Genomic DNA, 14,881 nt, shown 5'->3' with positions numbered 1-14,881 from the left:
GAAAATTAGTAATTTTACTTCCGGGAGAGGCTATACGGACCAAAGGTGTGTATATAAATAATTGATATTGACATGGTGCCCTAATTGATGACTTATGTCGCACAGCGGCAGTCGAGACGAATACATTCGATTGTCAGTCCTCCTGATTAGCCGTCCTGAAAAGTTGCTTCGTGGAAACCCGGAGCTGACAAGGTAAAAATCTGTCGTTCTGCCCCTGAACAAGGCAGTTAACCCACTTTTTAAATATAATTTCAGTTGTTTGAGAATACAAAAATCACCAGGAAATCAGCTCAAAATTATTTTAATTTAGAAAATCTGTAACCAAGTAATCACACGCATAAATAGAGGCATGTGATTTTTATCAACGTAATCAAGGTTTAGTATATATGTTTGGGATTATTGCGGTCAATTTGCAGTGTACTAATGATTCATCCTGATGAGCCCTTCACAGCTAGACAAATTTCAAATTCTCGCTGAAGTGGTTAGACACCAATATCGGGACTTGTGACTTTTTATCGGAGTAATTTTTTTTTTTTTTTTACAAACATGTAGCTAGACATTAATGCTGTGCAGTCATTGTTTTATTGTGTTAATGGTTTGCCATTTTGTTTATTTTGATCAATTCCCCATTACCTGTGACCAGTAGTAAATGTACGGTTATTCGCGTCATTTCGTTACATTCAGTTATGTTAATGCATAGATTAATTAGTCCTACAGTCATTTGCCGTTCTCAGAGTGGAAACTTTTGCAGTTCACAACCTGTTACACTTGTGAGAAACAAGTTTTGGTTTATTTCATACCTTAATTTACAAATGTTCCATTGCATTTTGAGCGCTCCATGTGAGCAATGAGTGTCTTTTCTGTCATCTTAATGTTAACGGAACGCTTGCGCCTGAGCACTTATAGAAGTAGACTAACTGGTCTGCTGCGTGAACATTTAGGAAAGTGCCCATTTGGGGATGTTTGATTTCTGACTTATCTCTGCGCTTCTAAGTAATTGTTTCTTCGCCTCACACAGTAAGTCAATGAAGTCCTTCATTTTTTTGAATGACGATAGTTCCACATAGTATTTGCAAAATCTTTCCAACACTCTCCCCCTTGATAATAACCAGGCCTTGGTGTGAAAGAGCAACATGTAATGCTCTGAGGATACCAATATCCAGTGGTAATGTCATAAAATACATGAACACATTTCCCTTTGTACAAAATCAGCTGTGTTTGTCCGGAGCTCACTGGTGCAGGAAACCGAGGGCCCGGAATAGGCTAGTTGATACAATGTTGCAAGTTCGCTGGCAACAGCTTCGGGATATATATATATATATAAACAGTCATTGGGCCGGAGCCAGTTGATTGATTTGATAGGCTACAATGCACTTCATAGCTCAAGACAGATAGAAAAGGAGGCAGACCGATGGAGTAGAGCGACGAATGCGTTTATATTTGTCAACTTTCTGTATTTCACTTAGTTCGCAATGGAAGTTATATGCCTGCTTCTACATTGGCCAGGGGTTTCCAACAGGTCGACCGCGTAGCTCACCTATGAGTAGTTCGCCAAACAATTCTGAAAGTACATGCAATTTTCACGTGTTCCACCGCAAACTGTCATAAACAAATCTTACAAGTAGGCCCTAACATTGACATTATCCCACCCCTGGTTAGGTTTGGATTTTTTAAGCCAATAGTGTCTAACACAATATCTGCCAATTTCCAGCAATATTGCCCCTGTCTGTCGGTGTGGGGGGCACTTTTGTAAATCACTCCATGTGTAGCCAGTTGATGTGATAACCATCTTGTGAGTTTAAAAAAATACTTTCCCCAAAACCTTCTCAACTTAATGTTAATTGCAAAGTAGGCTTACCTGGCAGAAGTGTATCATGAGTAAGTATATAATTTGTATCTACACTGAACAAAAATATAAACGCAACCATTTCAAAGATTTGACTGGTTTATAGTTCATAAGAAATTCAGTCAATTGAAATGAATTAATTAGGCCATAAGCTATGGATTTCACAAGACTGGGTATATATATATATATATCTTAAAAAATAGGCCTCATGCTCTCGTTACAGTTTTTCTGTGCATTCAAATTGCCGTCGATAAAATGCAATTGTTTGTTGTCCGTAGTTTATGCCTGCCCATACCAAAACCCCACCGCCACCATAGGGCACTCTGTTGTCAGGTCAAGACCCTGGTGTGGGCGACGAGCACGCAGATGCGCTTCCCTGAAACCGTTTCAGACAGTTTGTGTAGAAATTCTTCGGTGGCGCAATTAAAGGGCCAGATGCGCAATTAAAAGGGGACTTGCACTCAATTTTAAATGTGTTCGTTTCTTCTAGACCTAAAGAAATGTCTAAAGTATTGACATGGGCTCAGAACATCACATTTTGTTTCTCTGTGAACAATTGTAATTTTAAGAGTGAAAAATAAAGCCGATTTTGGGGAAAAAACAGATTTTTATTAACCATAATTTTATCAGGTATATTGACAGAACACTGGACTACTTTCTTGTACATTAAGGACCTTGGGAAGAGTTGCAGGGGAGAGGAGGAGAATGTGCCTATTTGAAAGCTAGAATTTTTTTTTGCTCAGGACGTTATTTTTTTAAAGTAGCTCTCATGCTAGAACAGATTGGAGACCCCTGGCTTCATTCCATGCGCTCATTTCTTTAGCCGCCAATGGCTAACTGTGAATCAATGTGTACATATGACAGAGCCTGGTGCTCTGGCATTAGTGGAATTTTAACTTTTAGATTTTATCATTTTAATTCCAATTAGTAATATTAACCACGTGACAATGATTTTGAGAAACTAAAACATTATTAAAATGAAACTCTTCCATGAAAAATGCACTTGTGAAAATCATAACTGGCACGCAGATCGGTAGAAGTTGAAGGATAACTTGTAAACTTCCCCAAACTTGAAACTCATGTTCAGCCTTGGAATAGATTATTAGAGCACACATTTCTTTGTCATAGGCAAAATTACCAGGGGGGATGGGTGGGACATGTCCATGTAGAATAGTTTTTGGGGGGGTTTTGGTCAGGGGTACCCCATATAGCATATGAACATGTCATAAGCAATGGCAAAATGTGTGAAATTGTAGGACATTTGCATACACAGTCGACTTTGGGCACAAAAAAGGTCCAACTCCTCCTCTTTCTCAATTTTCAAGCAGAAATGGGCTGTGTATTTGATAGTTTATTGTTGTCATTTGGTCATGCGACTGACATTTGTTAGCTAAGCTAGCCAATGTAGCTAAACAGTAACTCCTCCAGTATGTGTTGACATCATTTTTCAGGATTTGTTTTTGGACGGAAGCTGTAGCGGTAAGAAATGGCACTTCTGTAGCCAAATATGTTATTAATATATTGCATTAAATTACCTAGTATAATGGTGCATTGATGATTTTTACAGTTTAAAGACAATATTTGAGTTTTTCCCAAAGTCAACCTTTAAAGTAGCTGTCCAGTGTTTCTAGATTTCTATGAAATGTCACTTAAAATGAATTACATTGAGTAAAATAGTTTTCCTTCACAATTTTTTTATTAAGCATGTTAAAAAGCAGCTTTTTTTGTATTGGAAAGCTTTGGGCATACCCCAACAACAGAATGGTGTGGGCGTATCCCGGTCATTAACCTTTTGACCTGTACAATCACTTATTTGTGATCATTGTTGAGTGGTCCCTGCGGTGTTGTCTGAAAAGCATCTAAATAATGTTTTGTACTGATGAAAAATAAAATGTCTAAACTTTATTCCACAATTTCACCTTTAATTTTAAAAGATCAACGCAAACTTCATCATCCAAGTATCACACGGAACACATCCACAGCCAATCTAAATACCAGGTTGCGCTGACAAAAAACATAAATTATCGATCTAACGGCTACACTTATTTGCAATGTACCACATCTCTGGTGAGCAAAAGGGAGAAATGTAAAATTGTTTAGAAAAGAGATATGTGTCAGCTAAACTAACAGCTAAATTCTTTGTGATGGCAGCCATGTTTGTTTGACAAGAGAACTCCCTAATCCCAGAACGCCATTCACTAAAAACGCAAATAAACAAAGTCAAAGATGGCTGCACCTGTTGCCCGAATAAGATCAATTTAGTCTGGCCACTTTTCACCATGTAACAAATCTTTGATGTGCTTGTTACAGAGTACACAACCTGAGCACATGCAGTTTTTGACAAGGCAAATAAAATGTTATCGCCTCACAGATTATCACCTCAAATATAAACCTACCTTTGCGCGAAAGCTAAATAGGGTTGCCAGATTTGGATGAAACCTTTTTAGTGGTTTGTGGGAGGGGGGTGTATTTTAATTTGTGGAATGTTTTCTAGTCCAGGTGGGGTAGAAATGGGGGAAGGTATTGTGGGGGGATATCATCGGAAATATTACTATGATGGGGGATTTATTAATAAATGGGGTGCAAATACAGGAAAAGTTCATAAGATGCATAAACCTCTGGAAAGGGGGTTCTCAGTTGCCAACCCTGAGTAACCATAGTTACAATCGAAGTCAGTCCTGACAGAAAAAAATGTACTCTTGAAAGACACCGATAGCCATTGAGTATAGAGGTAGTCTGGTCTTAAAAGGAAACGTCTCACTAATGAGGACCCCTTTTTTCCCAACCATTTTCTCCCAGGACCAATTCCCTGTCTTGCTGAGAGCTCTCCACTTAGTGAACAACGCTATCCTTTTCACAAAATTTCCATACCACGTCGATGTGTATAAACACTATGGGACCACGCAGCCGTCATACCGCTCAGGAAGGAGACACGTTCTGTCTCCTAGAGATGAACTTACTTTGGTGTGAAAATCAATCCCAGAACAATAGGAAAGGACCTTGTGAAGATGCTGGAGGAACCGGGTACAAAAGTATCTATAGCCACAGTAAAACGAGTCCTATATCGACATAACCTGAAAGGCCGCTCGGCAAGGAAGAAGCCACTGCTCCAAAACCCCCATAGAAAAGCCAGGCTACGGTTTGCAATTGCACATGGTGACAAAGATTGTACTTTTTGGAGAAATGTTCTCTGAAAGGGTGGAGGCTTGCAAGCCGAAGAACACCATCCCAAACGTGAATCACGGGGGTGGCAGCATCATGTTGTGGGGGTTCTTTGCTGCAAAAGGGACTGGTGCACTTCACAAAATAGATGGCATCATGAGGTAGGAAAATGTTGGTTATTTTGAAGCAACATCTCAAGACATTAATCAGGAAGTTGAAGCTTGGTCGCAAATGGGTCTTCCAAATGGACAATGTCCCCAAGCACACTTTCAAAGTTGTGGCAAAATGGCTTAAGGACAACAAAGTCAAGATATTGGAGTGACCATCACAAATCCCTGACCTCAATAATATAGAACATTTGTGGGCAGAACTGAAAAAGCGTGTGTGCGCAAGGAGGCCTACAAACCTGACTCCGTTACACCAGCTGTTAGGAGAAATTGGCCAAAATTCAACCAACTTATTGTGGAAGGCTTCTCGACACGTTTGACCCAAGTTAAGCAATTTAACGACAATGCTACTGAACACTCAATTAGTATATGTAAACTTCTGACCCACTAGGAATGTGATGAAAGATATTAAAGCTGAAATAAATCACTCTACGATTATTCTGACATTTCACATTCTTAAAACTGAGCCAACTGACTCCCAACTGACCTAAGACAGGGAAATCTTTATAAGGATTAAATCTCAGGAACTGTCAGGACAAACTGAGTTTAAATGTATTTGGCTAAGGTGTATGTAAACTTCCGACTTCAACTGTACAATTATTGCATAAACTGTAGTCTTTCAAATTTGTGATTTTTGTGTAACATACTTTCAGATCACTGTGTACCTCGTCAGAATGCCTTCGGGAACCACCTTCTTGCACAGACTGAGAAGGATGTGAAGGTTTTTGACGAGGTAAAAATAATTGTCTGCTGTTCATTTATTTTCTGGCCTTCTCCAAGAGATGTAAGAAATGTATTTGTAATATGAAATATAATTTGCATTTAGTCCTGTTGTCAATCAATGTGAGACTGAACATCGACAATGCGCAGGAGAAACAGAAGGAGAGCTACCGGGGGAGAATCAAGAAGGGGAAGTAAAGAAGGGCAAGTACTTTGACATCTGGGCAAATTACTTGGGTTTGGAAGAAGGACGAAAGGAAGGCAAGACTTGGGGGAACCTCGCTGCTTTTTCGCTCCTAGCTGGAGTCACCATCCGTTAAGGTGAATATAAAACATCTCAGATAATTATTTTCATTTGCACACAAAACAACCTGAAGCCAATTTTAGTTTCCCTATCAATGATATTTTTCTCTTTGTCTTCCTAGGGTTACCTCGGTGGAAGCTAACAACCTTCTCCAGTTGGACGGTCGACCACCGAAAGCCCTGATGCCCTGCACTTCAGTGAAGCCCATTAGACAAAGTATGTTAAGCTTTGGTTGACATTTGAGAAAACAAGAAATTGTAGTTATGCTGAATGTACCTCTTCAATTTACCTTTCCAAATGACTTTAGGACCATCGACTGTCCGAGCACCCCAGGAGGTATCCCATCCACCAGAGCCAGTGAGTTCAGATCAGTCTGGTTCTGAGTCAGAAGGGTACCAGCCTGATGTCCTCCATTACCAACCACTCCATCTGCTACAGCTACTGTTGTTGTCATTATCTGCTAAGAAAGTTTTCGTGCTCTATCATGCTGGGCACATATGTGCGATACACAGATTTAACTAACTAAAAACACTAGCACTGCAAACACCACTGAGACTGGCTGCCTGTCGTGAACAAGTGACAGGCAGAACCTCCCACCCACACAGCAACCACCTCCTTTATATTCCACACACCAGAATTCTGTATTTTAGTTTTTGATTGCCATGAGTGTACAAAAAATCTGTGAAAAATATTAGTGCCACAACTGTACCAAAAGAATATCAATGTTTTATGTATTAAAATCTTTAATATTGCCAGGTTGGTTTGCACAGCTGTTTCACAAGGTGTTAATTGTAAGGTATCCCTTGATGGTATTTAGTAGTTCCACATTACTTATTGTTGTGTCCTAGGATCTACAATAGATACATATATATATTCAACCACAAGGGTGTGCTAGTGAGCTATGTGAGATGTAAAAAAAAAAAAATGTATCATACTAGAGGACTACATAAATTATATTATTTCGGTGTAGATGAGGGAAGGGCAGGTTAAGATATAAACATGACAGCCAGACAAGCCAGTGTATGAATCAAATGGATTTTCTTATGAATGGAGAGGAAATTAGCTGATTTTTGTGATCTGTAAGGCAAGTAACAATGTGTCAAGCAGATTATTTAGAAACTCTGAAGCTCTCAACCTCAGAGAGGTTGGACAGGGTCTGTGTTCTTTTGCCCATCTTAATCTTTTCTTTTAATGGCCAGTCTGAGATATGGCGCTTTCTTTGCAACTCTGCCTTGAAAGCCAGCATCCCGGAGTCACCTCTTCACTGTTGACGTTGAGACTGGTGTTTGGCGGGTACTATTTAATGAAGCTGCCAGTTGAGACTGAAATTTAAAAATGTATAAAACCATAACTAGAGACTCAACGAATAGGGTACAACAAAGGGCTGCTGTTTTTATGAGTAAGTGCATGTCTGTTTTTATTCAGCACTGTCAACACTTTGTGCATTTTATGGATTAAAGTGTTGAACATCCTCCATACTTTCACTCACACTACAACCAGCACTGTAGCTGCACTGAATGACTAAAGCAAAGCGTTCCAATAAGCTTGCTTTGTTATTTTTAGCAGCTTGTCTCTTTTTTTTTTAAAATCGAGGAATGTTTCACTTTCCCTGGTCATAGGAGTGACAACATGAATTGGGGAATGAGGTAGAAATAATGCAGTCTGCCATCCGCTCCCTCCCTCCCCTCAGACTGACCATCAGATGCAGGGCATCAGTCCAGTAAAATATATATATATATATATATATATATACATACACACACACACAGTGGGGCAAAAAAGTATTTAGTCAGCCACCAATTGTGCAAGTTCTCCCACTTAAAAAGATGAGAGGCCTGTAATTTTCATCATAGGTACACTTCAACTATGACAGACAAAATGAGGGGAATTGTTAATGTTGTAAATAACTATTGTAGCTAGAACTGGCTGATTTGTAATGGAATATCTACATAGGTGTACAGAGGCCCATAATCAGCAACCATCCCTCCTGTGTTCCAATGGCATGTTGTGTTAGCTAATCCAAGTTTATCACTTTAAAAGGCTAATTGATCATTAGATAACCCTTCTGCCTGTAATCGAACCCACAAATGCTGATGCTCCAGATACTCCACTAGTCTAAAGGCCAGTTTAATCAGCACAACAGTTTTCAGCTGTGCTAACATAATTGCAAAATGTTTTTAATTATCAATTAGCCTTTTTAAATGATAAACTTGGAATAGCTAGCACAACATGCCAATGGAACACAGGAGTGATGGTTGCTGATAATGGGCCTCTGTAGCCTATGTAAATATTCCATACAAATAGTCATAACATTAACAATGTCTACACTGTATTTCTGATCAATTTGATGTTATTTTAATGGACATTTTTTTTTCTTTTTTTCTTTCATAAACAAGGACATTTCCAAGTGACCCAAAACCTTTGAACGGTAGTGTACTTTATTTCAACAACAGGTTATGGTCAACAATATCAAAGGCTGTATTGACATCTAACAGTACGGCTCCCACAATCTGCTTATTATCAATTTCTTTCAATCAATCATCAGTCATTTGTGTCAGTGCAGTACATGTTGAGTGCTCTTCTCTAAAGCATGCTGAAAGCCTGTTGTAAATTTGTTTTCAGAGATATAGCATTGTATTTGGTCAAACACAATTTTTCCAACAGTTTGCTAAGAGCTGGCAGCAAGCTTATAGGTCTGCTATTAGAACCAGTAATGCCCGCTTTACCACTCGTGGGTAGCGGAATTACTTTGGCTTCCCTCCAGGCCTGAGGACAAAGACTTTCCTCTGGGTTCAGATTAAACATTTGATAGAAAGGAGTGGCTATAGAGTCAGCTACCGTCCTCAGAAGCTTTCCATCTATGTGGTCAATCCCAGGAGGTTTGTCATTATTGATCGATAACAAGAATTTTTCCATTTCTCCCACAACTTTACAAAATTCAAATTTGCAATGCTTTTCTTTCATTAGTTTTTTTTATGCAGGAATACAATTACTCACTGTTCGTTGTTGGCATTTCCTGCCTAAGTTTTCCCACTTTTCCAATTATTAAATAATCATTAAAATAATTGGCAAAATCAAATGGTTTTGTGATGAATAAGCCATGTCGATGACAGATGGTGTTGAATTTGTCTTTCTGCCCAAAATTTCATTTAAAGTACTCAAGTTTTTTTTCTATCATTCTTTATATCATTGATCTTGGCTTCATAATACAGTTTCTTCGTCTTTTTGTTAAATTTAGTCACATAATTTCAAATTTGCAGTAAGTAAGCAAGACAGTTTTGCAGCCACATATTAGCCACTCCTTCTGCCCCATCTCTTTCAACCATACAGTTTTTCAATTCCTCATCAATCCATGGAGCCTTAACAATTCTAACAGTCAGTTTTGGGTGCATGTTTATCAATAATTGGAAGAAGCAATTTGATAAATGAATCAAGTGCAGCATCTGGATGCTCCTCATTAATCACATCAGACAAAAAAATATTTTTTTAACATCATCCACATAAGAGTCGGAGCAAAATCTTTTGTATGATCTCTTATACACGTTTAGGCCCAGCTGTTGGAACTTTGGCTTTCTTGAATATAGCCACTATATTGTGATCACTGCATTCAATGGGTACAGATTCAGTTTTAGAACAAAGTTCTACAGTATTAGTAAAAATGTGATCGATACACGTGGATGATCTTGTTCCTGTAGTGTTTGTAAACATCCTGATATTGATTAATAACCTGAACCAGATTACAGGCACTGGTTACAGTAAGAAGCTTCCTCTTGAGCGGACAGCTTGATGAAAACCAGTCAATACTCAGGTCCCCAAGAAAGTAGACCTCTCTGTTTACATCACATACAGTGGCTTGTGAAAGTATTCACCCCCTTGGCATTTTTCCTATTTTGTTGCCTTACAACCTGGAATTAATTTGAAGATTTTTGGGTGGTTTGTGTCATCTGATTGACACAGCATGCCTACCACTTTGAAGATACAAAATATTTTATATTGTGAAACAAACAAGAAATAAGACCAAAAAACAGAACTTGAACATGTATAATTATTCAGATCTTATTTACGGGCTTCATAGCAAAGGGGGTGAATACATATTCAAGTATTTTTTTCCATTTCACTTCACTAAGTTGGACTGTTTTGTGTATATCCATTACATGAAATCCAAATAAAAATCGATTTAAATTACAGGTTGTAATACAACAAAATAGGAAAAACGTCAAGTGGGATGAATACTTTTGCAAGGCACTGTATTCTATTTATTGTGGTGTTGAAGTCGGTATGTTTTGTTTATTGGTTGTGTGGTGCCAAAACCTGTTGGCGAAAAATGTTTTTTTATATTTATTATTATTTTCATTTTACACCACACAACCAATAAACAAAACATGACGACTTCAACACCACATCGTATTTACAATGACGACCTACCCCAGACAAACCCAGATGACGCTGGACCAATTGTGTGCCACCCAATCACGGCCGGATGTGATTCAGCTTAGATTCAAACCAAGGACTATAGCACCTCTTGCACTGAATTACAGTGCCTTAGACCGTTGCGCCACTCAGGAGCCCTAAGAGCAGTTCGAACCCGGGCCGCGGCGGTGGGAACGCCGAATCCTAACCACTAGACTAGTGTTGCATATATTTAATATAATTATAAATATGGCATCAAAATGTTGAAAATATGATTTCCCCTAGCTGATCATGAAGTAATGAAACAGGCAGTGAGAGTGAGCTCGTCTGTGGCGGTTGGTGAACCCTCAATCTTCTTGCTACAGGCTCCGGCTGTGCCACAAACGCATGCTGAAGTAGCAAAGTCGATATCGAATTTTATAAACAAGGGTCGGCAGTAAATTTAGATCTGTCCCTAAGGAAGTTGTTCAAAAACCTCCAAATAACCTAGAATTTCCATTAATAAATCCTTCCAGGAAAACTTTCTGTGAACCATAGTAAAAAGTTCAGAGAACATCCCGACAACCAAAACAGTTACATTCCCAGAACATGCGAAATTTTCACTTCCATTCTCAGAATGTTTAAATAACATTCCGTTTTACCATTCAGGAAAATTCTGGCTTCATTCCCAGAACTAATGGGAAACCTGTCACGACTCCGACCGAAGGTGGCTCCCCTTCCCGTTCGAGGGGCGCTCGGCGGTCATCGTCGCCGGCCTACTAGCTACCACTGATTCTTTTCTCCCCCTCCTTATGTGTTTATTGATTACACCTGTTTTAAGTTTGTTGTAATTAGTTGGGCTTTATTAGTCAGCCGGCCCGCCCGTTTCTTTGTGCGGGATTGATTATTGTAACCCTGGTGTTTGATACAGACGAACGTGTTGGTGTATGTTCGTGTATAGTGCTGGACTGTTTTCTTTCCCCGTGTCTGGGGCATCTTGTTTGAGCACCCAGTGTTTAGTGGGGTGGCCGTGGTTCACCGTGTGTGCATTAAAAGAGCACTATATTGAACTCTCTGTTTTCCTGCGCCTGACTTCACCCTCACGACACCCAGTACCTTACAAAACCAAAAAATGTACGTTCCCACAACATCCAAGGAACCAAATGTGCTAACTGGGTTATTACAGTAACCATATGAGTGGGGACCAACCAGGGTAGATTATGTAGAGTAAGAGAAGTCAAGCATGCTGACATACCGGTATAGCTAGAGTGGAATCCCCTTTTCAGCCTCATCACGTAAATACTGTAACAGAGACGTAGAGAAGGGAGGGAAATACAGTAAAACCAGTGAGAGAGAAAGGGGGATTTCCTAGGAAGAATAACAAACAAGGCAGAACCACCTAGCTGCTTACACCTGAGTAGCTGTCAATATAACATGATGAGGAAGAAGGATTAATGTGGTTGTTCCGGTTATCATACGTGTCATGTTTCACTTACCGATAGTTTGTGTACACATTCATCTATATACTGTCTGTCACATTCATCTCTATATGACTGATCTGTTCCACTCGTTGACACTTGTACACACTACCCCTCGAGTGCCTTGTTTCATCCATGACATCATGGGTTTCGACATGCACATAGTGGGCTTCAGGCTTGTCTAGATTGGTCTGGATCACCGGTTCTCAAACCTGGTCCTGGGGACCCAAAGGGCTGCACATTTTTGTTTTTGCCCTAGCACTACACAGCTGATTCAAATGATCAACTCATCATGAGGCTTGAATATATATGCACGCAACACTTTTCCATGTTTTTATTTTTTTTGTGGAAACATGTCATTTTTTCAATTTCACTTCACTAAATTGGACTATTTTGTGTATGTCCATTACATGAAATCCAAATAAAAAGCCATTTAAATTACAGGTTGTAAAGCAACAAATTAGGAAAAACACAAATACTTGAATACTTTTGCAAGGTACTGTACACTATGAAGCATTTCACACATATTATTTAGATACTGACTGTTAGCACTTGGTGTTGCCCATTGCAGCACCCCAAATTAAAAGGCCTTAGATGTGCCAAGTGAACCTGCAACCACAACATTTCAATAACACTTGACATAAGATCTTCTCTAAGCATTACAGGGATTTGGCTCTGAATATATACAGCAACACCTCCCCCATAAGCTTTTCTGTCTCTTCTATAGATGTTATATCCTTGTATTGCTACTGCTGTATCATCAAGTTAATTATCTAAGTGAGTCTCAGAAATGGCTAATATATTAATGTTTTCTGATGTTAGTAAGTTATTGATTTCATTAACATTATTTCTAAGTCTACATACATTAACATGGGCTATTTTCAGCCCTTTCCCAGGTAGCTTATCAGGGATAGACATATTACTGAAAAGAGCAAACAAAGCAAGAGAAAATATATATATACATTCAGCAGTCCATTAATCTGTGTGTGTGTGTGTGTGTGTGTGTGTGTGTATGGCTACTTTGATTAACTCCACTTTTCCCAGGGCATCCTCCACCATCTCCTTGACCACAAATAGATCTCCCAAACACACATCCATAAAACACACTCTACATCTTTCTTAACAACTTTAGCCCGTTTTGCTCAATTTTTTAACGCTACAGTTTATTTTTCTTCTATTCACCATCTGACTCAAACAGTGCTTCCATGGTCTTTCCTTCCTCCGCCTTGGGCCTCCACGAACAAGCTCACTTCCTCCCACACTCTACTCTCAGCTGCGCGACATACGTCATCCATTTGGGCAGCAGGCATGTTCATATAACCTTTCCTTCCAGTCCGCATGACTCTGTCGCGTGTAGTTAACAGGCTTGGTCGGCATTGCAGCTGACAGTGCAGACAACTGCCTGACTGACTGATCTAAAAATCACCTTGCATCATAAATACCTACTCATTATTATTTGTCAATCAATCAGTCAGTCAGTCACCATTTACCCACAATGCATTATGGATTTGATGTGCCCTAATATGTCATTAACACGTGGCTGCATGGAGGTTGCTAAAATTATGTTGGGAAGTGGGAATTTACAACATACAACTGGGAAACATCGACTGGAACAGCGCTCCAACTTGTAATTACTAGTGGGAAACTCGTTATCATCCCTGAGCTCTGAGTGTACCTATGACCTCATGGAGCTGCTAGAGAAAGAGTGGGAGACGTTCGGGGGGTAAGAGTGGTCTAGATCTGGGCTACGGTGCTGGACTGCTGGGCCTACTGGCACTAAAGAAATGTGCAAGTCGGGCCCATTTCCAGGACTATAATAGTACCGTTATAAAATGGCTCACGCTGTCTAACACACTGCTAGACTGTCAGGTGGAAGGACAAGACAATGAGACAATTATAGACGAAGAATAGGAGGAGGAGGACAAGAAGGTAAGGAAGGAAAAGTCAAAGGAGATGAAGAAGAATGAACAGAAAAAATAGGAGGGAGAGGATGGCAGCATATTGCCCAAGAGGCAAGCTCTGGACCCCTCCTAGCATCCAAAGCTGTCCTGCTGCCGTTTCTTCTCAGGAGACTGGACAATGTTCCTAGCGCTGGTCCTCAAGGAAGATCCGTCCCCTAAATATGACGTAATCTGCACCTCGGGGACCATTTACAAAACGGCATACAACTCAGCTCTTCACAACACCCTCCAGACTGTTGGCCTCGGGGTGAATGGTCTACCTGGCCACCAAGGGCAACTACTTTGGGGTGGGTGCTGCACCTGTTTGAATAGTTTGTGGAGGACAAGGGAGTGTTTGATATGGAGAAACTGTGGAATGTGGACCAGGGGCTACAGAGACATGTCGTAGTGATGTGCTTCAAAGCAGAGGATCACTGGTACGAGCCCAGTATGGGGCTAAGCTGTTAGCAGTACACTGATTTAAAGCTAGGACGATAAACCGAAAATAATTGACACAGACCAAAGTCATCACTTATCGTAGGCATTTTGCTAATATCATTCATTACCATAAGTAGCCTATACTAGAGAACTGTGTAGTTTAAAATGAAATAAGCTTGTTAATATGGGCGATTGTTAATTGTACAATTGGTGGCTACAACGATCAAGCTAGTGGTACTGTAGTAGTTTAAAGCTGCAATATGTCACTTTTTGGGCGACCTGACAAAATTCACATAGAAATGTGTTTTATAGATCTGCCATTCTCATTGAAAGCAAGTCTAAGAAGCAGTAGATATGTTCTATGTGTGCTATTGCTATGCGACCCGTTGTTAGATTTTGTTTCTGCGTCTTTTACTTTTGGTTTTGTACACCAGCTT

The 14,881-nt window shown here is 39.7% G+C and overlaps 1 pseudogene; it reads left to right on the top strand.

Annotated features, from left to right (window-relative positions):
• The first annotated feature begins 5,979 nt into the window (after positions 1-5,979).
• LOC139407057 (histidine protein methyltransferase 1 homolog) lies at positions 5,980-14,474 on the top strand (annotated as a pseudogene).
• The last annotated feature ends 407 nt before the right edge of the window (positions 14,475-14,881 follow it).

The sequence above is a fragment of the Oncorhynchus clarkii genome, chromosome 1 (assembly GCF_045791955.1).
Source record: "Oncorhynchus clarkii lewisi isolate Uvic-CL-2024 chromosome 1, UVic_Ocla_1.0, whole genome shotgun sequence".
NCBI lineage: Eukaryota > Metazoa > Chordata > Actinopteri > Salmoniformes > Salmonidae > Oncorhynchus > Oncorhynchus clarkii.
This window is presented reverse-complemented; position numbering and strand designations above follow the sequence as displayed.